This window comes from Ursus maritimus, unplaced genomic scaffold, assembly GCF_017311325.1.
Source record: "Ursus maritimus isolate PB19 unplaced genomic scaffold, ASM1731132v1 scaffold_32, whole genome shotgun sequence".
Classification (NCBI taxonomy): domain Eukaryota; kingdom Metazoa; phylum Chordata; class Mammalia; order Carnivora; family Ursidae; genus Ursus; species Ursus maritimus.
In genome coordinates, this window is record NW_024425786.1 from 26,955,431 (window position 1) to 26,979,644 (window position 24,214).

Genomic DNA, 24,214 nt, shown 5'->3' on the forward strand with positions numbered 1-24,214 from the left:
GTGGGCATGGAGGGAGAGAAAGAGAGAATCTCAAGCAGGCTCCATGCCCAGCACAGAGCCCAACTCTGGGCTCAATCTCACAACCCTGAGATCATGACCTGAGCTGAAACCAAGGGTTGGTTAAGACCAACTGAGCCACTCAGACACCACATATATTTCTTTTTTTTTTTTTTTGAGATTTTGTTTACTTATTTTAGAGAGAATGAGAGTGAGAGAGAGCATGTGTGAACAGAGGGAGGAGCACAGGGAGAGAATCTCAAGCAGACTCTGCACTGAGTGTGGAGCCCCACATGGGGCTTAATCTCATGACCCTGAGACCATGATCTGGGCCAAAACCCAGAGTCAGATGCTTAAGTGACTGAGCCACCCAGGCGCCCCCATATTTTTTAAAAAAGCAAATCGATACATGTACATGGTTTTTGTAGCTAGTACTACAAATATGATCACAAAAAACAAGTTTACACCCCACCCCCTAGTCTCACTCCCCAAAGCAATCACTTAAAATCATTTGAGTTGTGTCTACCAGTATTTGCCTCTCAATATCTAAATAATATGCTTTTACACTAGTTTTTAATCTATTAGGAAAAATAATTTAATCTTACAGCACTCCACCCCTACACCTCTCCGTCTTGCATCCTTCTAATATAATTATATCACAATTTTTGGTTACATCAATATTCAGGGTTTGCCTTACTGATGCACACATGGTTCATTACTGCATTACCTTTCCTGTACAGTTTTTTAAAAATCTTCCCTTGTGTTAACAGCCTTGTTTTATTTCCTTTCTCCCATTTTCTTAGTTTTGTACTTGCTTATCATGAATTCTTCCCAAACTCTCCAACAGAATGTAAAAACCTTCTAAATGCTAATTTCCACATAGCAAAACATGTCAGATAATTAATTAATTCCACTTTTATTTTTCCTTAAGGTATCCCTACTGGAGCCTTCCATTTACCTGCCCAATGTGTACTGATTCTCTGGGTCACAGTTGGTCAGGGAAATCTCCTTTATAATTTTTCTGGGCTGAATCTTCTTTCCCAGATACCACATCTTTTTTTTTTTCTTGGTTAGTCCTTCTTTTTGATGGACATCCGTTAGTAGCTTCCTGAGAAAGAATATATGAGAAGTAAAATTTTTTGAGACCTTGAATTTCAGAAAATTCTTTGTTCTACTCTCACAGGTGATTTATAGCTTGGCTGGTATAGGAATTCTTCGGAATTTTGAAGGCATTGTTCCAAAATGGCTACTGAGAGGTCCATTGCCATGCCTGCTTCCATTGTTATCCTTTGTGTGTATACTGTCCTTTCTGTATGGAAACTTTAAAGATTTTATCTGTGTCCTTGCCCATCTAAAAGGTCACACTAATGAGACTTGATAGGGGCCTATTTTAATTTATTATATTTGTCACATCTTTGATAAGCCTTTTCACTCTGAAAATTAATGTCTTTTGTTTATTTTTTAAAAAGATTTTATTTATTTGAGAGAGAGAGAGCACGAGCAGGGGGGCGGAGGGAAAGAGAGAAAGAGACACCCCACTGAGCAGGGAGTCCAATGCGGGACTCGATCCCAGGACGCTGGGATCATGACCTGAGCCAAAAGCAGACACAACTGACTGAGCCAGCCAGGTGCCCCCCAATTCATGTCTTTTAGCTCTGAGAAATTTCTTCTATTATTTCTATGAGCCTCTCTTCTCCATCTTTCAATATCTAAAGATCTTTTCTCTTCTCAGTTTCTCCAGTGAAGAACCCACCAGTCTCCACCTGAGCAGGTATGCACCTGACCACAAGCATTCTAGAAGCCATGTCTCTTGAGCCCTAGAGTCTCACTCTTCAGATTCTCACTTAATGTTCCTCTTTTCATTAGGACATTTCTTCTCTGATTTCCCCAGTGCTGAGTGTTCTAGGCTGGAGCCTTTCTGGTTCTCTTTTTAAACAGAATAAAACCTCCAGTCCCTGCCAGGTTATGGAAAGTGTAGTCGGTTATCTCTGCATAATAAGGAAGGGGTCTGTTTCTTATGTTCCCTTGTTCCCATTCCCTTGTTCTTAGCCCCATGCCTCACTCCCACCTTCTGCTGTAACTCTTGCCTCCAATAGCTGTTCTTTCCCTGGCCCTGGGTCTCCAACTGGATGACTCCTCTTTGGCATTTTTTGTTGTAGCACCTGGTATGCAGTTATCCCAGCTCTGCCAACTCTTCCATCCACTTGCTAATCTTCCAAAAATGTGTTGACATCTGTGGTCCACCATTGCCTCTTTTATATTCCTTTACTTTTATTTTAGTGAGGGAGCAGATATAAATGCCTGTATTCCATCTGCCACACTTAACCAGAAATCCAAAGCCTGCACTCTTAATTACCATGCTATATTGCCTCTCAAATGAGACAGTACCTCTGGGATCCCACAGCCCAATGAGGATGAAATGAGGTTACACATGTGAACATACTCTGTAAGCTCTAAAGAGCCCTGTGAATGAGAAAGTCAATGTTAAATTCCCCTACCCAAGTTCCCTCCTTCCTTCTCTCTACTCTCTGATTCCTCCTCATCTCCAAGGTAAAGCTCAAGCTTATCTCCTCCTTGGGGCCTTCCCTGATCAACCCAGCTAACAGGATGGCCCTGAGCCCTGGGCCCTGAGCCACCACAGGATCCTCTGTGCACCTCCCTTGGCCCTAAGCAACACTACTTTATTCCACTGTGGGCACAGAGCTACTGGCCAAGATGCATAGTAAAATGTGGCTCTTTCAGTGTATAACAAAAGAGATTTCCTCCTTCCTACAGTCAAGAAACACAAGCGTGGCTAAACAAGGACAGGGTTGAGGGCAAGGGAAGGAGTGTTTTGTTTCTTTGGTAGTGAGTTTAGGAGTTAAAGTAGCTTCTGTGTCCCTGCACTCTAAGCTATGGCCATGGCCCTCCAGGTCTACCTTCTCCCTCTTGTATCCTCTCCTCTCTCCAGATGTCTCCTCCAGGCAGAGGGGGCAGGGGCAATGGCTGCACCAACAAGTCTGTGCCACTGGTCCAGAGGCTGTGTCCTTTCACTCCTTCCCTATTACCAGACCTTTGATGTGGATTCAGAGATCTTCAGTTCATATCCACAGAAAGCTTAAGCCAGGGTGGTGGTGGAAAAGGGACTGGTCTCTGGCCAGAAGCATTGATCTCAATCTCAAAAAGATCGTGATTATCAGCATTGCTCACAATAGCTAAAATGTGATCAGAAAAAATATGGTATATACGTGAATAGTATTCAGGCTTAAAAGAAAGGAAATTCTGACATGCTACCACATGGATGAATCTTGAAGACATGACGCTAAGGGAAGTAAGCCGGCCATAGAAAGATAGATACTGTCTGATTCCACTTACATGAAGTGCCTAGATTAGTCAGATTCAGAGACAGAAAGTGGAAAGATGGTTGGCAGGAGCTGCGGGGGCAGGGGGAGTAAGGAGTTATTGTTTAATGAATACAGAGTTTCAGTTTTGCAAGATGAGGAAGTGATGGGGATGGGCAGTAGTAATGGTTGCACGACAACGTGCGTGTGCTCAACACCACTGAATTGTACACTTGAAGTGGTTAAAACGGTAAATTTTGTGTTACACGCATTTTATCACAATTGACAAAGTGGAAAAAAAAGAGATCCTGATTCTTTTCCAAGAGACAGAGTCCATCTGAGTCTTTGCAGAATGTTCCACTGCAGTGAAATGTGCCATCTTGAGTCCCCTGACTGGTGTTGATTATGATGAAGGAAACTGAGCTTTGCCTGAGGACTGCAGCTGCAGGGAGCTGTCTCGGGGTCGGAACGTCTGTCCTGGAGTGTGGAAACACACAGGTGCGCGCGCACACACACACACACACACACACACACACACGTGTGCGCTCGCACTCCCATTCCCAGACTGTCCAGGACAAATCTGTGTGCAGCGGCAGCACTATCTACCCCATTTGTATGCACCGGGGAGAAATCTGGTCCCTCTTCATTCTCCCTGGTCCTTTCCAGACCCTTCATCTTGGAGACCCTTGAAGCAGGGACTCATTCGGCTAGAAATGAGCAGGGGCGGCTAGGTGGGAGAATGGCCAAGAAGAGAAAAGACAGTGAGGAGGTCAGGTCACTCTGGTCTGCCTCCACCCTGCAACAGACCGTCCCCAGGCTGAAGATCCCAATTCCGTCTTCTTTTCCGTCTAGAGCTTGTCATTCAAAATGGGAGCCACTAAGCCATGTGTGGCTGTTGAGCACTTGAGTGTGGCTAGTCTGAATTGAGATGAGCTGTAAGTGTAGAGCACATATCAGAATTTAAGGACTTAGAAAAAAATTAAGACTGTAAAACATCTCGTGGGAAAAAAATGTTTTTATACGAATTGTATGCTGAAATGAATTATATGCTGAATTATATGCTTTTAAATATACTACTGGGTTAAATAAAATATATTATTAATTCCATCTGTTTCTTTTTACTGTATTTAATGACATTTGTGGCTTGTATCATATTTGTGTCGGACAGCACTAGCCTGCAGCCCACCCTGATCCCAGACTGCTTGGCTGGGCCCTAATCCACTGCTTGGATCTTATCATTCCTTTCCACAGAAATGGAACCCTTGTCACCGTGCGAGTCCCTTGCTGAACGGAGTAACAAATGGATTAATGCCGTACCCACCTGACGTGGACAACACCTCCTACCCGGACTCCTTCCCACTGTTCTTTCCGGCCAGAGCACGCCCCCTCCTCCCTAGTATCCATTTTGCTTGAAGTCCAAACACACGCTGGGTCTCTGGCCTAGACACAGACCCAGAACTCTCCAGGAAGCCCCTGACAGGCTGGGCCCACACCATCTGCTAGGGGAAAGCCAAGTGGCCACAAACACCATGTCTTTCTCTTATTTTTTCCTCCTTCCTTCTTATCTGCCCTCTCCTCCCCCCACCGGTTCTTCTCTTTTTTAAAAGTCTAATTCTGAGCAGCCGGCTCTGTTCAGCCTGACTGGTTTGTTATGGCTTATAATCTGCGCCAGGATTAATTAGCTAATTACTGACAAACGTCCGCTGGCAAGATTCTGCTCCAGCTTGTCAGCTTGAAGTGTTTAATTATTTTAATCATTTACTTTCATCTTCAAAATTTATGCTGCCAAGAGAGTTGCAGGGCATCTTTTAATTATGATTTGGGGTTTCGGCTGGGCTGTGTTCTGTTCCTGGGAATTGGGGATATTATTTTTTACTAGTCTTCCACCAATACCTGAACCCTCTTCTCCCAGGGTCCAGCATCATTCTCCATGGATTGGAGGTGAGGAGAGAGCCAAGATCCACTCTGGACACCACCTCTTCTGTATCTCCAGAAGATGATATGCACAGGAGCACGATATGAATTTGCATTTTGTGAGTACCTGTTATATGCTGGACATCATGCTACCAATTACTGGTATTATTTCACATTTGTGAGTATTCGTAAACACAGAGTATGGACACAGCTTGAGAACTGAACAGAGTGGCCTAGGGTGATCCACGATGAGAAGAAACATAAAGAATGAGCTTGTATTATTCATTTATGGCATAATTTACAACAGTCAAGTGAGGTTGCCTAAAATATAAAGCTCTGTGGTGTCACATACGTGCACACCACCACCCAGATCAATGTACCCTAGAGACTCCTTTGTGCCCCCCTCCCAATCAGTACCTCCCAAAGGTAACCACGGCTGACTTCTATCACCATAGATGTGTTTCTCTCATCTTCACTGTCATATAAGTGAAATCATGTGCCATGTCCTCTTTTATGTGTGACTTCTTTCACTCCACATTTTGTCTGTGAGAGGAAAGGTTCTTTAATATAAATCATAGTCCCTGGCCAAGGCTTTGGTTGGCGTCCAGCTGAGAGATTCAACCCAAGTCTTTAGAGACACTTGGCCATGATTTCCTTTCTCATTAGCATCGTCCTATAAGTGAGTTTGGATGTCATTTTTCTCCTTCATTTCCTCTTCTCCTCTACTTCATCTTTCCTCTCCTCCCGCCCCCCTCTCTTTTCCCCGTGACCATAGACACATTTATCACCATGTCCTATTAGGAAGTTATTTCTGAGCTTCAGTACATGGATTCTGGATGCAAAGGTCAAGTGTTTCCTAATGACACATGGTGTTCAGAGGGGGATTGTGAAGGGCAAAAGGTTGTGTCCCCGTTATAGATTGGGTTCAATTCCCCAAGCAAGATATGCTGGAGTCCTAGCCCGAGTACCTCATCATGTGACCTTATCTGGAGATAGGGTCTTTACAGGAGTAATCTGGTTAGAATGAGGTCGTTAGGGTGGGTTTTCATAGGACTAATGTCCTCATGAAAAGGGGAAATTCGAACACAGACACACATCCACATCTCCACGTGAAGATGAAGACATAGACGGGAGTGACACTTGAACGAGTTAAGAAATGCCAAAGATGGCCAGCAACCCACCAGAAGTGGGGAGGAAGGCCTGAAACAGACTCTCGCTCACAGCCCTCAGTAGGAATCAACCCTGTAGACAACCTGATCTCGTAATTCTAGTCTCCAGGACTGTGCAACAACAAATTCCGTGATTGAAGCCACTTAGTCTGTTGTTCTTTGCTATGGCAGCCCTGGCAAACTAATCTACCCCCAAAGGGAGCTCTGGCAGGTCTTTCTGAATCTGTGTCACAAAAACCAACAGCAACCTCTGCAGGATCTTCTTTTTTTCTCTTTCTTTTCTTTTTTTTTTTTTTTAAGATTTTATGTATTTATTTTGTGTGTGTGAGAGAGAGAGGTGGGGGCAGAAGAAGAGGGAGCAAGAGTCTCAAGCGGACTCTTCACTGAGCATAGAGCCCCATGTGGGGCGCAATCTCACGGCCCTGAGATCACGACCTGAGCCGAAACCAAGAGTCGGACTCAACCGATTGTGCCACCCTGGCGCCCAACTGCAGGATCTTCTATGCTGGAACCACCAAGGGTTAACCCAGCCCCAGGCTGGGAGTGACTGAGGTGACAGCTCAGAGCTGAGAAACTAAGAGAAGAGAAAGATCAATTTAATGAGCTCAGTAATGCCATTAATGAGGCACCAGGCAACATCCAGGGGGCTTCTGTGATGGCCTCCACCAGGGTAAGACAAACTGAAGGATGCCAGGAGCCAGGCCATGCCAGCTTCTGATGTGATGTGATCTGTCCTCTTTATGCCCGGGATGGGGGTGGAAGTAGACAGAGAGAGTTCTTGTCCACTGGCCAAGATGGCGTGGAACTCCCCTCCCCCTCTCTGGACTTGGGTGTGACAGAGCACATGGCATCATACTTTCTAGCACACACTGCATACCTGAGTGCACCCTCACACACGCCTGCACCTAACTTCCAGCTTCAGCAAAGGCACTCTGCTGTCTATGTGTTTCCCTCCTCCTACTCTCACCCACCCTTAAAGTTCCATCTGGAACAGTTTGCATCCTAGGAATGCAATTGGACATCTTGCTAGCCTGTCTGGCAAATGCATAGAGAACCTTCTGCCCAAATTCTACAAAACCCTTTTCCCCTGTTATTTCAAGAGAGAAATCCCCCCACCTCTCATCCCTCCTCTTTCCGAGGATCCCATCCGTAAGGTCAGAGCCAGGTCTTACTGCCTTCTACTAGAGCCAAAGGTTGCCTAACAAGCCCACTCCCCCTCATAGCCAAAGGCTCTCCCTATCCTGTCCCTGGAGGCTTACATGGGGTCTGGGTCCCTGTCTCAGTCTGTGTCTCCTATAACTAAGTCTAGTTTATGATGACTTGCATTCTGGGAGAACAGGGGGCAGACCTCCCACCATGAGCTGTCTGATAATCTCAATCATAGGTGAATCTCAGTCACAGATGATCATGAGGCCTGTGCCCGGGGCCTTATAATGAAGTAAGGAGTGAGGAGAGAAACAGCATGGGACCTGGGTTTAGCCCGGGCTCTGCCTTTAGCACAGTCACGAGCCATCTTCCTTCCAAGTGTGTTTCCTCACCTGAAAAATGGGGACAATGATCTCTACTGCGTAGAATTATGCAGATTAAGTAAGGGTGTAAGATGTAAACTGCATGTAGTATATTCACACAATGGAATATTTTTAAAGATTTTATTTATTGGGGCGCCTGGGTGGCGCGGTCTTTAAGCGTCTGCCTTCGGCTCAGGGCGTGATCCCAGCATTCTGGGATCGAGCCCCACATCAGGCTCCTCTGCTAAGAGCCTGCTTCTTCCTCTCCCACCCCCCTGCTTGTGTTCCCTCTCTCGCTGGCTGTCTCTCTCTGTCAAATAAATAAATACAATCTTAAAAAAAAAAAAGTAAAGATTTTATTTATTTATTTGACAGAGAGAGACAGCGAGAGAGGGAACACAAGCCAGGGGGAGTGTGAGAGGGAGAAGCAGACATCCTGGCGAGCAGGGAGCCCGATGCGAGACTCGATCCCAGAATGCTGGGATCATGACCTGAGACGAAGGCAGACATTTAATGGCTAGGCCACCCAGGCGCCCCCACACAATGGAATATTATTCAGCCATATAAAGGAAGGAAACTCTGACACATGTTACAAGTGAACCTTGAGGACATGATAGTCAGTGAAATAAACCAGTCACAAAAGGACGGATAGTGCATGATTCTACTTATAGGAAGTCCTAGAGCAGCCCGATCTTTAGAGAGAGAAAGCAGAACGGTGGCTGTCAGAGCCTGAGAGGACAGGGGAATGGGGAGCTATTATGTAACGGGCACAGAGGGTCTGCTCGCACGGTGAAGAGTTCTGGAGCTAGGTGGTAATGGTGCCCACACAACAATGGGAATGTGCTTACCGTGAGTATAGACAACAAGGGGAGTGTGAGAGGGGCAGAGGGTTGGGGGTTGGCACTGAATAGGAACAGGAAAATGTGTCCGGATTCCAAGTGAGACATCTGGGATAGAGAAAGAGACCAGGGAGTTGGAAAAACATGACTTGGGCATCGGTGAGATTTATAGATAAGCGAAGCAGATTAGAGTCCACCCCAGCATTTAAAGGGTGGGTGGAGGGGTACCTGGCTGGCTCAGTCGGTAAAGCATGCGAGTCTCAGTCTCAGGGTTGTGAGTTCAAGCCCCATTTTGGGCAAGGAGCCTACTTAAAAGTAAGTAAAATAAATAAAGGGTGAGTGGAGAAAGAGGAGCACAGGACCAAGAATGAGGTATCACAAAGGAGGAAGAGGCTGAACACAGAGTGCTGTCATAGAAGCCAAGGGAGGAGAGGGTCTCAGGAGAAAGACAAGGATCCACAGTGTCAAATGTTTCAGACAGGTGGTGAGAAAGGCCACTGGGATTGGCATTCAGATTTATTGGTAGCTCTATCAAGAGTGGTGGAGCAGAAGCCAGACTGCAGTGTTTCAAAAAGAGAATGGAAGGGAAGGAAGTGTATCCACTGATCACAACTATTCTTCCAAGAACTGTGCTAGTGAAGGGAAGGAGGGGATTTGAATGATGGTTTGAGATAAGCCCATTTGGGAATGGAGAAGAGGTAAGCAAGCTGATAGGTGAAAGAAGGAGTCAGTAGATCGGGAGAAAATGAAGATGCAGGTTGAAGATGCAGAAGAGTGAAAGGCTGGCCAAGAGCTAGTTATGTCCAGGCTCCCTCTGAGCACCCCTGCCCCTGCTTCATGTGTAGTCAGAGAGCCCAGACCCACTCAGGCTCCACCTGTGCGGACAAGAGGGGACCCCTTCACCCTTTCACATGGGCAGATGTGGGTGTGCTGACACTGAGATTAACCACACATACTCCTATTCCCACCCCCAGACTCACATACACCCTTTCCAACACACTGCTGGCACATAGTACGCATCATTAATTTATGTGCAATTGTTATAGACTATTCCATTCTATGTTCTTCACAAGGTTGTGAGAAGCATAATGAAATGAAAAGCATATCTAAATGCCCTATAAAATATGAATAATACAAATATTAGCCTTGTTATCATTATTATTGACAAACAGGCTCATACAGATCACATACACATAAGCCCATGAACACATGCAGAGACTTGCTTTTTTTTAAAGATTTTATTTATGTATCCTAGAGAGAGAGAGAGAAAGCAAGAGAGAGCATGAGCAAGGAGGAGAGGGAGAAGCAGGCCCCCTGCTGAGCAGAGAGCCCAACATGGGGCTCCATCCCAGGACCCTGGGATCATGACCTGAGCCGAAGGCAGACGTTTAACTGACTGAGCCACCCAGGCTCCCCTAAGCTGAAAGTCTTCCAGCCTGAGGAAGGTTGAGTTGCCTGGACATCCACGAGCCAGGGAGGACATGTTGGTTAGCAAATGATCTTACCAACCTGTAGCTTTGTGTCAAGACGTTCGTATCATCAGAGAACCAATCGGTCTGGGGCCAAGTCGGGGAAGCAGAGAGATCAAGATAGAGAGAGAGAAAGAGAGAGAGAAAAGGTTTGGAAGAACAGAACTCTTCCCTCTCTCCTTTTTGTCTGCCTCTCTCTAGATGCCTAGGGGTCCCTATTATCACACCTCTGAGCCACAGTTCCTGTCCTTGGAGAGCCCTCATCCCCCAGGCCAATGCCACAGTCATCAGATGTATCTCATAGGATGTCTGCACAAACTCGGCTGCCTCAAGCCTCTCCTCTCCTGGCTTCATTGCTGCATCCCCAGCAGATGAGCCGTGTGCAGATGGGTCTCCACTTGGGTGATGAAGTGCTCAAGGGAGAGAAAGGAAGAACTCTATCCTGGGAGCGGCACATGTTTGTCTCAACAGGGCCTCAGCCTGGCACACAGGTCTTTTTCATAAACCCCCAACCAGTCCCCAGCCTTTCCTTAAACAGCTGCTTCAATCCCTCTTCTGAAGCCCACATCTCCCCCACCTCCTGGCTTCACTCTCGGCATATAATCTCATCTCTTTAGAGAGCATACATGGTTTAAGGACCAGCAGAAACAGATCCTCTTAGCTTCCTGAACACCCCAACAGAAAACTCCTTAAATTTGTTCTCATCCTTACCTCCTCCCATCTCAGAAATACCCACAACCAGTTGCTCATTGATGCTCTGTATCCCTTCCCATCCCACCTTTCCTAGAACCTTTCTCTATCAACTATCCCCCATCTCCTATATCTTCAGTCTCTTGCTCTCCACAAGATCCTTCTTGCATTTAAATATGCTCATATCCCCCCATCTTAAAAAAATAAGTTATTCTTCCATACAACACTTTCTTCTATCTGCCATTCTGTCTCTCTCCTTCCATTCATTGCCAATTTTCTTGGAAGAATTGTGTCCACTCACTCTATCCTCCTCTTACCACCCTTCATTTTCCAGATCACTACAATGTTACCACCCCACCCACACACAGCTGCCCACCAAGGGCACCAGCCATGTCTTTTGAGCTAACCCAGTGTCCACTTCCCAGTCCTCATAGTTGGAAGCTCTTGGCAGCATTGGACATTATTGACCAGTCAGTCCCTCCTTGGGACTCTCTCCCCTGGATATCTTCTCTCTTGGCAAATTGACTCTCTTGTCTTCCTCCCACCTCTCTGGTCACTTTGTATTGGTTTCTTCTTTTTCTGTCCTATTCTTTGACTTTCCACATCCAATCAATATTAATTCTGTAGCTTCTGCCTCCTAAAGGAAAAGAAGTCTACTCTTTTTCCAAGTGAGACTTTCAGCTTTAATCTTAATTCAAACAACACCTCCCTAACTAGATTCCCTGGATCCACTCTTGCCTCTTCTAACTTACTATCTATACCTCATCTGAGTTATCCTTTTAAAATACAAATCTGACTATATCCTTCTGTTGCATAAAATCCCTCCTTGGCCTCTCTTTGCCTATATGATAAAATCCAAATTCTGAAAGGTGGCTTACCAAGGCCTGTGTTCACAATCCTCCTTCTCCTGTGGCCTCACCTCTCACACTTACCCCCTTGCCTTCCACAAGCCTCTTCAGGTTAGCTAAACCCTTTTAAACTTTTGAAATACATGGTGCTATCTCTTGCCTTTAGTCATCTGAACATCCTATTATCTCTGCCTAGAACACTTCCCTACCCTTGCTCCCTGCCTTCACCTAAACAACTTGTCCTTCAGGGCTCAACTCAACCCTTGGCTCCTTAAAACTCTCCCCGCCCCATCCATTCTTTTATTCATTTGTTCATTTGTTCAGTGAGAGTAGCTGCATGTAAACTTTAAGACCCTCAAGGAGAATGCCCATTCCACCCAGGGACCTGCTAGGGGAAGAGAAAGTGAAGAAAGAGGACTATAGGGTCCTAATCACTTGATGGGAGGCAAAACTACTGAGAAAGAGTGAGTTCACTGAGCATAGAATGACAATGCATAGAAAAGTAATGAGAACTGAGATTTCTCCCATATACATTTTAGTTAAAGTTTCAAGGGCCAGATAGGGAACTCTGTACTGACCAGGAAAACCAATTTCATAACAAATCATATTTATTGGGCACTATAAGCACTAGGTGAAGCATGTAATGTTTGTTTCATCTACCACAATCCCTGTGACAAGATAAGTGTTATGATTCCCATTCTGCAGATGAGGAAAATAAGACCCAGAAGAGTTAAGCGATTTATCCAAAGTCTCACAGCGGATTTGTGGCAGAGTCAAAGGCAGACCTAAGTCTGTCTGAACCCAAAGCCAATTCTTGATCTTGGCATTCTTCAGCCCATTATTACCACAGGGGTAGGTTTAGAGGGAGGTTCAAATACACCAAGGAGATGGGGAGCCCATCAGTAGTTTCCACACTTACTGTCCCCGTGGCACCCATCCTATGTGTGCTGACAGTTTGACAACCTACACAGCAGCTGGTTTGCTCGGAGGAGATCTCTGTTAATTAAAATAGCACAAAGGGAGAGCAGCGCACAAACCATGTCAGTGGGTAATTAATTCAAAGGAGGGCCCAAGCGTGCAGAAGTGTTCAGCCTCTACCTGCCAGAGCCCAGCTTCACTCATCGCCCCCAGCTCCAAGTTGCCACTTTGTTCCTGAGGCCATCAGCTACTACCTGCCTCTTATCTCCATTGATGGGGGACGGAGGACCAGTCCTCTGGGGTCAGAACCTGGGCTACTCCTCTTACTACTCTTACTCTCAACCTCCTCTGAACTGTTCATCTCTCCCAGGGATCTACAAGGACAGGATGAGCCAGAGATAAGCCATCCAGGACCCAGGGCTTTGGGACATCATCCCTAAGAAAGTGTTAGTTGTTGCCTGCCCCTGCTCCATCAAGCGGACCACTGCCTTATCTCTTAGGGCAGGGGTCTGGAATTATCCTGCCTCAGTATCTGGTGCATTGGGATGAACTGAACCCAACGCCACCATTGCCTCTGCCTAGGTCTTGGGCTTGCCTCCCTGCTGGACCTACTGTCTGGTCCTGAATCTCATGGCTCTGCTAGATCCTGACCTTCTTCCTGTCCTTTCACTCATTTCATTATCATCATATCTCCAGCAGGTACACTGCAAAAGGATATTTCTCCATTGCACAAATGAACACACTGAAGTTCAGAGAAGCAAGGTAGCTTGTCCAAAGACAACAGAGGCTTTCCTTCCTCTCTTCAGAGGCTATGCTCTTCTGGGATTCTAGCCGTGGGTTTAGTTACACCTTGCTTTTCTGTTTTTAATAAACTTTTCATTTTTAAATAACTTTAGATTTACAAAACTGTTACAAAGATACTACAGAGAGTTCACGTATACCCCTTACTCAACTTCCCCATTGTCAACATGTTATATTGCCGTGATATGTTTGTCAAAACTAAGAAACTGACATTGTATACCCAGCTTTGAATCAGGCAGATTTTTTCTCCCTGAGGAAGGAGCCATAAATTTCTCTCTTATCCATCCATAGGTCCAATGAAGAGTGTGGGTGCTCACATGTGACCCCTTCAGTGGCAACATAGCCCCCTGCATCCTTACATTGCCCCCCACAAATAAAGCCTAAAGGACCACCAAGAAGGAACAGCTATAGGGCCAGAGGCTCAAACTCCCAGGCAGTGTCCTTCAGGTGCCTCATGCATCAAGTCCTTCTTTCCATTAGCCTCCAAAGTTACCTTTTGACAAACACCCCCCTGCTTGCTAATCTCTTCACTAACTCTGCCATTAGTCCTTGCGAGCACCCATCAGTGTCAACTTCATCCTCAAAGCTCTCGATCAGATTCAATTCAGCAAATATCTATTGATAACACGGAAACAAATCCAATCCAGTCCCTTACCCTGGGCAACTCCTGGTATTTTGGGAGAAATAGCCACCTCTGTCCATGATTAAAACATTATATGGTAAGCACACCGTGGTTAAGAGCTTGAGGTCCTCAATCACAAAGCTATGTGACTTTGGGTAGGTGACATTAGTTTGCGTGAACGTCAGTTGTCTGAACTCTAAAATAAGAATAAGAGTAGAACCTATGTCACAAAGTGTTTATGATCAACTAACTTTAAAAAAATAAATACCTATCACTTATTAAGTAGTCACTATCTGATCAGAACTGTGCCAGTTGTTTTGTCTTGTTTAAGGTAAAGCCTACAAGTAAAAGTTTCCTTGCCTTGACGGTCAAAGCTAGGGATGATGGTGGCCTGAAGATGGATTCAAGAAATATTTTAGAAATCAGTCAATGATTGAATTTGGGGAGACTGAGTTGAGCATGATGTCTAGACATGTCGCTTGGGCCACTGAGAAGGTACTAGTGACATTTATCGTGAGAAGGAAAGTGGAGGAGGAGCAGGTTTGGAGAAGGTGGTGAATTTAGTTTGAGCATGATGCATTGAAGGAGTCTTTGGGACCTTTAAATAGAGATGCCCATCATACAGTTGCATATATGGGCTCAAAGTCAAGAACAGAGATAGAATGTTCTGAGGCATCTGTTTACTGATGATATTTGAAAGTACTTGTGTGGATATAATTACCCAAGTAGAGTCGGGGGGAAAAAGGACAGAATTCAAGGTAACAGCAATATTTAGGGAATCAAGAGAGAAGGAAAAACCTGTGCAGGAGATGGAACTTTTTTAGTATTTAGAAACATTTTAAACATTACTGCCTCTTGCATCCCACACCTTCTCTGGATTTAATGTATTTCTTGCTGATAGAAAGCCTTTAATAGGGGCGCCTGGGTGGCTCAGTCGTTACGCGTCTGCCTTCGGCTCAGGGCATGATCCCGGCGTTCCGGGATCGAGCCCCACATCGGGCTCCTCTGCTGGGAGCCTGCTTCTTCCTTTCCCACTCGCCCTGCTTGTGTTCCTGCTCTCGCTGGCTGTCTCTCTGTCAAATAAATAAATAAAATCTTTTTTAAAAAAAGCCTTTAATAATTCTTTTAGCAAAAATTCTTTTTGTGTTTATGTGACTGAAATCACTTTATTTTGCCATCAACTTTCTATGATAGGTCAGTCAGGTATAGAACTCTAAGTAGACAGTTATTTTTTTCTCACACTTTGATGATATTAGTCCATTGCCTTCTAGCATCTATTGTTGCTGTTGAGAAGTCTACTGTTGGTCTGATTGCTATTCCTTTTTATATATCATCTCTTTTTGGTAGCTTTTAGGACTTTATATTTTTCCTTAATGTTCTGTGGTTTCATTGTTATGTACTGGGTGTGAATCTATATTGATTTATCCTGCTTGGGATACCATGTTTATTTTCAATATGAGTATTCATATCAATCATCAATTCTAGAGAATTATTATCCAATATCTCTCCTAATTTTGTCTTTCCCCCATTCTCACTGTTCTCTCCTTCCGGAATTCTTATGAGATGTATTTTGAAGCTTACAATCCTACCATCTGAATCTCTGAACTTTTCTCCAAAATCTTTATCTTGTTATGCTATATCCTGGATTATTTCCACTGATATATGTATTAGAATTCAACAACTCTCTCTCTCTCTCTTCAGTTCTGTCTAGTTAACTGTTTAACTCATCCATTGAATTAGTTTTAATTTTTAGTTTTTTTAAGTAAGTTCTACACCCAGTGTGGGGTTCAAACTCACATTGACCCCAAGATCAATAGTCACATGCTCTAGGGGCACCTGGGTGGCTCAGTTCGTTAAGCATCCATCTCTTGCTTTCGGCTCAGGTCATGATCTCAGAGTTGTGAGATGGAGCCCCACGTCAGTTTCTCTCGCCCTCTCCTCTGCCCTTCCCCCCTGCTCACTCTCTCTCTCTCTCTCCCCCTAAAATAAATAAATAAATCTTTTTTTAAAAAAGAGTCACATGCTCTACCACCTGAGCCAGCTATGCACCCCTCCACTGAATTATTTTTTTCAAAAACTACAATTTTATGTTTAAAATTTATTTCAGGGGCGCCTGGGTGGCTTAATCATTAGGCGTCTGCCTTTGGCTCGGGTTGTGGTCCCAATGTCCTCGGATCGAGCCCCGCATCGGGCCCCTGCTCAGCGGGGGGCCTCCTTCTCCCCCTTCCACTCCCCTTGCTTGTGTTCCCTCTCTCGCTGTGTCTCTCTCTGTCAAATAAAATCTTTTTAAAAAATTAAAATAAAATAAAATTTATTTCAAATTCACCTATTTTTATAATATCTTATTTATGCTTTGTGTATTTTGTTATTTTCTTTCTCTCCTTGACCCTTTTATACCCTATTAGATTACTCTATCGTTTATGCTTTGCGGGCTATCTCTTCTGCTATTTGATTTCCTTACTTGTTTTGTAATTTTTATTTGTGAATGTATCTTCTGGGAAATTTTCTTCCATAGGATTCTGTAAATGCCGTGGGTCATGCAGTAGATTGTGGATTGCCTCTGACCAATGTAGTTCACTGGCTCTGGATCAATTTTTATCTTAGGCTGGGGCTACTTTGAGGTTGAGATTTCTATATCGGAAAGGTAGTGTAGAATTGTAGCCTTCTACCCACATATTAGTCAGGCCAGAGGGTCAATTTTCTCAGGGTTGACATAAATACTTCTAGTCTGGATTGAGTGGCCTATTTCCACATCTGTCCATATCCCCCAGGAAATGAGCAGGTAAAGAGTTTTGGAGGTCTAAATTAACAGGCAATACAGCCCTTTCCTGCCTCCATCTTTATGCAAGGAGCCCAGTTCTATCCTACAGTCTTGATTCCAGCTGGCATCTAGTGTTAAAAGCCCAGCCCCTTACTGGAAGGAAGGTGGGTGGGGGGATGGGGTAATTGAGTGATGGGCATTAAGGAAGGCACTTGAAGTAATGACACTGGGTATTGTATGCAACTGGTGAATCACTAATTCTACCTCTGAAACTAATGATACGGTATATGTTAATTAAATTGAATTTAAATAAAAATTTTTAAAAATAAAATAAAAGCCCAGCCCCAAGGCTTAGATCTCAACTCTGTCATGGGCTACATGGCCGTGGCTCCAAGTCACCACTGAAGGAATCCATAGTGTTGTTTTGGCATTGGAAATTTTACCTTTGTTGTTTTCAAGCTCACATACACGTTTTTTTTTTAATTGGAAGAGAAAAAAATCTAAAACTGTATTCCTCGTTTCTATGTGTTTGGATCAAAATGTTAGATTAGCTCAGTCTAACATCTCAAGCATAAATGCTGAAATGTTATGAATAAATTATTACAAAAATTTGACAATAACATGGAGACAATGATGTCCCAGAAGACAAGAGAGAAAAACGTTTCAAGAAAGGGAATCAAGTGTGTCACATCGAATATTGCATGTGGACAAGTGAAATAAGAATGGAATGGATAGCATTAAATGTGAAACATGAAGGTCACTGACTACCGTGTGAGAGTGTTTCATGGGGTAGTGGGAGACAGAAGACTAATAACAGTGAACTGAAGAGTGAAAAGGAGGCAGTAGAGAGAGAAAAATAGGAGGTTCTCCTTCTGAAGTGGGACTTTGCAGAGAGGAGACTGGACTGGCGGTAGTGGAACAAAGGGTTGGAGGAAGGCATTTGTGGGTTAAGGGAAGGAAGCACTGAAGGCAGAAAAGACAGAAGATGCAGGAAAGAGAAGATGTTCCACAAAGGCTAGAGAAGGCAGGGCTCAAACCCAAAGTCGCCCACCGTGAGATATCACTTCACTCCGGTTGGTGATAGTGGCTGTTATCAGCACTGGAAATAGCAGGTGTTGGTGAGGATGTGGAGAAAAGGGAACGCTTGTGCACTGTTGGTAGGAAAGTAAATTGGTGCATCCACTACAAAAAACAGTATGGATTTTCCTCAAATAATTAAAAATAGAATTGCCATACGATCCAGCAACTCCACTTCTGGGTATTTTATCCAAAGAAAACAAAAACACTAATTCAAAAAGATATATACACCCCCATGTTCATTGCAGCATTATTTACAATAACGAAGACATGGAAATAACCTAAGTGTCCTTTGATGGATGAATGGATTCAATGGATGAATGGAAGAAGATGTGGTATATATACATACAGTGAAATACTACTCAGCCATGACAAAGACTGGATCGAGATGCCTGGATGGCTCAGTCAGTGAAGCGTCTGCCTTCAGGTCAGGTCGTGATGGCAGGGTCCTGGGATCCAGTCCAGCATTGGGCTCCTCACTCTATGGAGAGCCTTCTTCTCCTTCTGCCACTCCCCCTGCTTGTGCGCGCTCTCTCTCTGTCAAATAAATAAATAAAATCGTAAAAAAAAAAAAAAAAAGAATGGATCTCGCCATTTGCAACAACCAGGATGGACCTTGAGGACAATATTCTACATAAAATGAATCTGAGAAAGACAAATATTTGAAGTTACTAAGAAAGTAAATCTTTAAAGTTCTTGTCACAAGAGGGGCACCTGGGTGGCTCAGTTGGTTAAGCATCTACTTTTGGCTCAGGTCATGATCCCGGGGTCCTGGGACCAAGTCCCACACGGGGCTCCTTGCTCGGTGAGGAGTCTGCTTCTCCCTCTGCCTGCCGCTCCCCCTGCTTGTGCTCGCTCGCTCGCTCTCTCTGTGACAAATGAATAAATAAAATCTTTTTTAAAAAGAAGGAAAGAAAGAAAGGAAGGGAAGGAGGGAAGGAGGGAGGAAGATGAGAGAGCAGAGATCATTTGATTGGGGGGACAGGTTGAAGGGTTCACATCCATGGCTAGGTGGGGTCAGTAGCTTGGCCCTGGTTAAGAGGATGAGGAGCAGAAGAGGCAGGGGCTTGGGGAGGATCTGAGTATGTGGGATGAGGTGGGAATAGGAGAGGCAGCATGACTGAATGCCCCTCAAGGGCAGAAAGGCCATGGGATACCCACCCCTCCACAGCCCTCAGCAGCCCAGCCTGGACTGGGTATTAGGCAGGTGCCGCAGGAGGCCAAGCGTAAGGGAATTTGGGTGCTAGTGAGGAGGTGGGGCGGGCACAAGTGGGGCTGGGTGGAGTTAGGGTTCAAAGAGAGAGAAAGAGAAGCGGGTAGGTACATTCTTGGGCAGAAAGTGGGAGAATTGGGTGAGAGTAAATGTTTCCAAAAGTGGAGCTTGGAAGTTTTTTCTTATACGTAGATTGTTTTGTGGTTCTCTTTGACTGGGACTTGATCAATAGATGAAGAATGAATTAATGCATGGATGAATGAATGAATGATAAATATAAATCAAAGGAAAACTCAGAAAGAGAGAGAGAGAAGTTGGGGAGAGACAGGCGGGGACAAATGGCTAGGCGAGCAGATGAGTATAAAATAGCTGACTGACAGATTCATTCTCCTCCCTAAACTCAATCTTTCTAGACTCAGTTATGTTCTCTGTATTCCTCCTCTTTTTCCTTCGTCCTTCTCCTCCTGTTATCTAGGGACTCAGTGCCAAGGTTGGAGAAAGGCTGGAGAGTTCCTTTGCGAAGGGCTGCTTCTGAAGGCTGGCACTGGGTTGGGGCACTGGTGCTGGAGGGAGCAGCTTTGGGGATGCTGGGCGGCAGTTTGCAGCTGAAGCTGAGGGGGAGGGGCAGGGGGAGGGGAGGCAGAGGTGCCCCAGGCATGGAAGCTGCAGAGGTGTCAGAGACAGAGACTTAATGACAAGCCCGGGGTCCACCTGCCCAGATGAGCAGGGCTGGGAGGTGGGAGCTATGGGGAAATTGGAAAAGGGACACGTTCATTTTTCAGCACACTTCTCTCTCCTTACACACACACACACACACACACACACACATCTTTAATAAAGAGCCAGAGGCTTACTCTGTTCTGGCTCTCACTCCATTTGCACAAAAGACCTCCAGGAATGAAGTTGTAAAGAGGGACAAAGAGGGTCCTGAGATGGAATGGGGTTGCTTTCTCCCCTGGGCTTTGTCCCTGTCCATGCACCTGCCTGGGGGAGATCCAGCCAGCCCTGTCTCTGGTAAGGGGGCGGTGGGGTGGAAGGGTTGGAGAACCAAGAACCAAGCTGGGAGGCTGACTGGGTGCCCAACACTGGAGCACTCAGCCAGAACCCCTGGAGTCTCAACTCAGCCCCTCAGACGAGCCCCAACTGCAGCCTGTGCCCTCTCCCCCCAACACACTAGGGTCACAGGAAACCAGGACGTTCACTAAGCCCAGAGCCATTAACTCAGGCACTGGGTCCTCCTTCCCTGACCCTGGAATTGGGTCAATGGAAGCAGAGCCACGCTGAATTGTAAGGCCAGGGAGAGGCCTGGCTGCTGCTGAGGTCAGCCCTCAGGACCCCATTCCAGCCCCATAGCCCCTAACAGTTCACACCTGTCTGGGGGAGTGGCTATATCTGTGGGAGTTGTACAAATACCCTTGTAACAGTCAAGGGCATCACCCCCAGCTAAAGCCCTTCCCTCTGATGCTGTCTGCTTGGGGCGGGGGGGAGGGAGAAGGGGTAGCCCTTGCGGCCAGGACATACACATTTGCCCACACATAAATTGGAGATTCCCTAATGTAACTCGTGTGCCTACATGCACATAACAATCACCCCGGCCCTGATCTTGGGTGACCACGGAAGCCCATTCCCTCCCCCACGTATTTCTGAGGATCCAGGGAGGGGTTTCCATGTTCCTTTAACTCACTGCCTGCCACTCCAATGTTCAGCCGCACAGGTTGTGGACTGTACCTTCCTAGGGCACCATACACATAGACCACGACGATTATGTAACCACCTTTGTAGTTCCAGTCAAGTTCACGGACACGAGTTCAGGTTCTTCTCTTTTTTCCAAAAGGCACAAGTCACCCAAGTCGAAGAGGTGATCCTCGCAAAATCTGAACTTGAGTTATTTTGCAACACCTGATTTAAGCTGTCCGGGCTTGTTAGTTGTAGCCTTTTTTTTTTTTTTTCCCCGGCAGTGGGTATAAAACAATTATTTTATTAGTCACCAACCACACGTAATTCATTTTTCTTTTTTTTTATTTTTTATTTATTTATTGTTTTAAAAGATTTTATTTACTGGACAGAGAGAGACACACAGAGAGAGAGGGAACACCAGCAGGGAGAGTGGGAGAGGGAGAAGCAGGCTTCCCACTGAGCAGGGAGCCCGTCGCGGGGCTCCATCCCAGAACCCTGGGATCATGACCTGAGCCAAAGGCAGCCGCTTAACGACTGAGCCACCCAGGCGCCCCAGTAATTCATTTTTCAATCACGACTTATAAAACACTGCACCACCTACAGAGTTAGTTTCGTTCCTAAGCTCTGATGGCCCGTGTAACTTGTATGCCACTTGCTTGTGACGCTGCAGACTACGGATTGCATGAAGTCACTTGGCTCTGATCAGCCCAGGCAGCAGTCGGTGACGGATACACTCTCACAGGAATGGAGCTCATGGCGATCACTTTTGTTTGTTTGCTTGCTTTTATGTGTATGGTCAAATATACGTCACATAAAATTTACCATCTCAGCTATTTTCAAGGGCATGGTTCTGTGGCATTAGATACTTTTGCACTGTTGTGTAACCATCACCACCATCCTTCTCTAGAATTCTCTTTTCATCTTGCAAAACTTCAACTCTATACTCATTAAACACTAACTCCCCATTTCTCCCTCCCCCCAGTCCCTGGCAGCCATCATTCTATTGGACTATCCTAGGTACTTTACATAAGGGGAATCATTCAGTATTTGTTGCCTGGCTTTTTTCACCTAGCATACTGTCCTCAAAGTTCATCCATGCTGTGGCACATGTCAGAATTTCCTTCCTTTTTAAGGCTGAATACTATTCCATTGTATGTATGCACCACGTTTTGCTTATCCATTCATCCCTTGATGGACACTTTGCCTCCATCTTTGGTTACCGTGAATAATGTTGCTATGAACATGTTTGAATCCTTGCTTTCAATTCTTTTGAGTGTTTACCTAGATGTGAAATTTCTGGATCATGTAGTATTTTCTGTTTAATTTTTAGAGGAATTGCTGGACTGTTTTCCACGGCAGCTACCCCGTTTTACATTCTAACCAGCAGGGCACAAAGAGAACAGTTTCTCCACATCTCATCAACTTTTGTTGTTTTCTGTTTTTGTTTTCCATATTCTGACCAGGTCAGCCTCTGCTGATGGCTGGGGAAAATGGGACAATCAGTGGCCACAAGGGACTTATGGTCCAGGCTTCATACACGTGAGGAGCCTGAATTCTGTATTATAAATTTTATTTCCAATGAGCTAGTACATAGATTTGTTCTGTTTTTGTATCACTATTTAAAATAATCAATTTAGGGGCGCCTGGGTGGTTCAGTCAGTTAAGCGTCTGCCTTCGGCTCAGATCATGATCCCAGAGTCCTGGGATCATGCCCCCATTGGGCTCCCTGCTCAGTGGGGAGTCTGTTTCCCCTCTGCCCCTCCCCCCTAACTGTGCTCTCTCTCTCTCTCAAATAAATAAATAAAATCTTTTTAAAAAATAATAAAATAATCCATTTATTAATGGAAGCACTTAAATTGTACTACATTTAAAGCACACTGTATTGGTAGTAGACATTTTTTAATTTACCTGGACCCTCAAATAAACAATAGTGGCCTGAACTCTGTCAAACTCTGAGAGCCCCTGACTGGCTGTCCCTCCTGAAAACACCAGTCTCAACCTTACATTGTCATACCTCTGTTCCTCTCTCTGCCTATTCTTCCCTTTCTCAGCCTCTCCATGCAGACCTTCATTCCCTAAGACCCACAGGACCCCTCATCTTCCATCATCCTGCCCCATGCCCACCATTTTTGTTCCCAAATCTCTCTCTCTCAAACAAACTTTCCTCCCCAGCCCAGATATGTATTTCCAACGGTTTAGAGTTGATTCCCTGAAAACAGACATGAAAATGGAGATCTGTAGGCAGGAAGTTTATTGGGGAGTGCTCTTGGGATCAAGGTCAGTGGGGGAGGGGAGGAAGTAGACTTGGGCAGTTGAAGGAACTGAATGGTCAAAACAAAAGCCACCCCCAATCTCATAAAGAACTCTGGAATCTGGATGGCCTTCGGATTTGTCCTGTCTTGGGGCCTGGCCTTCATATCTCCACTTTGGTCAGTCACTGATGGTGATGGCCTAGGAAGACAGCGTGACCTTGGGCCTCTTCAGCTGACGGCAAATACAGAGAGGGACTCAGCTGTGAGCCCTCAGCCACTGACACTTCTGGAATGAGGGAGTGAGTGTTCTGGCCCTGGAAGAGCAATCTGGGTGCTATACCACAGCATCTGCTGCACCAGCCACAACTCGGATGTCCTTGGGTGTTGCAGCCTTGATATGCCTGAGACTGAACTGTCCCTGCTCCTTTTCTGGGTTCTCTCATGTTGTGACCCAATCTTAGGCTTGTCAAGTTGAGTCAGTTAGCCCCCCTCTCCTTTGCCCTACATCCCACTGATACCTCATGGAGGGTATTGAACTCGGCCTAAAGTCTCTTGAATTCATCCCTATCCCCTCCTTCCCCACCACTGACCCGGCGCAGGCACTCACAACCTTGTTATGGCACTGTACGCCAATTACCTGCAAGTGCATTCAGCGGAAAGAGCCACTTAGCACAGAACAGGTGCTGCATGAAAGACTTATTGGGATACTGTTAAAAAAAAGAGAGTGAGAGGCCCTCGGATGGCTCAGTCATTGGGTGTCCAACTCTTTTTTTTTTTTTTTAAAGATTTTACTTATTTGACAGAGAGAGACAGGCAGCGAGAGAGGGAACACAAGCAGGGGGAGTGGGAGAGGAAGAAGCAGGCTCCTAGCAGAAGAGCCTGATGCGGGGCTCGATCCCAGAACACCAGGATCACGCCCTGAGCCGAGCACCCCTGGGTGTTCAACTCTTGATTTGGGTTCAGGTCATGATCTCAGGGTCGTGGGATTGAGCTCCCCCCACCTTGGGCTCCATCCTTAGCGCGGACGCTGCTTGAGATTCTTTCCCTCTACCCCTCCCCACTTTTGCACGCACGTATGTACACGCTCTCTCTCTTTCTTTCTCAAACAAATAAATCTTTAAAAAGGAAAGAGAGAGTGA

General features: G+C 45.4%; 1 long non-coding RNA gene across 1 annotated transcript in view; it reads left to right on the top strand.

Annotated features, from left to right (window-relative positions):
* Positions 1 to 24,214, top strand: part of LOC103666396 — a 58,348-nt gene that overhangs the window by 17,850 nt on the left and 16,284 nt on the right. The window contains exon 3 of the long non-coding RNA XR_569487.2: positions 5,230 to 5,350. This is a non-coding gene — a long non-coding RNA (uncharacterized LOC103666396). The remainder of the gene's footprint in view (positions 1 to 5,229; positions 5,351 to 24,214) is intronic.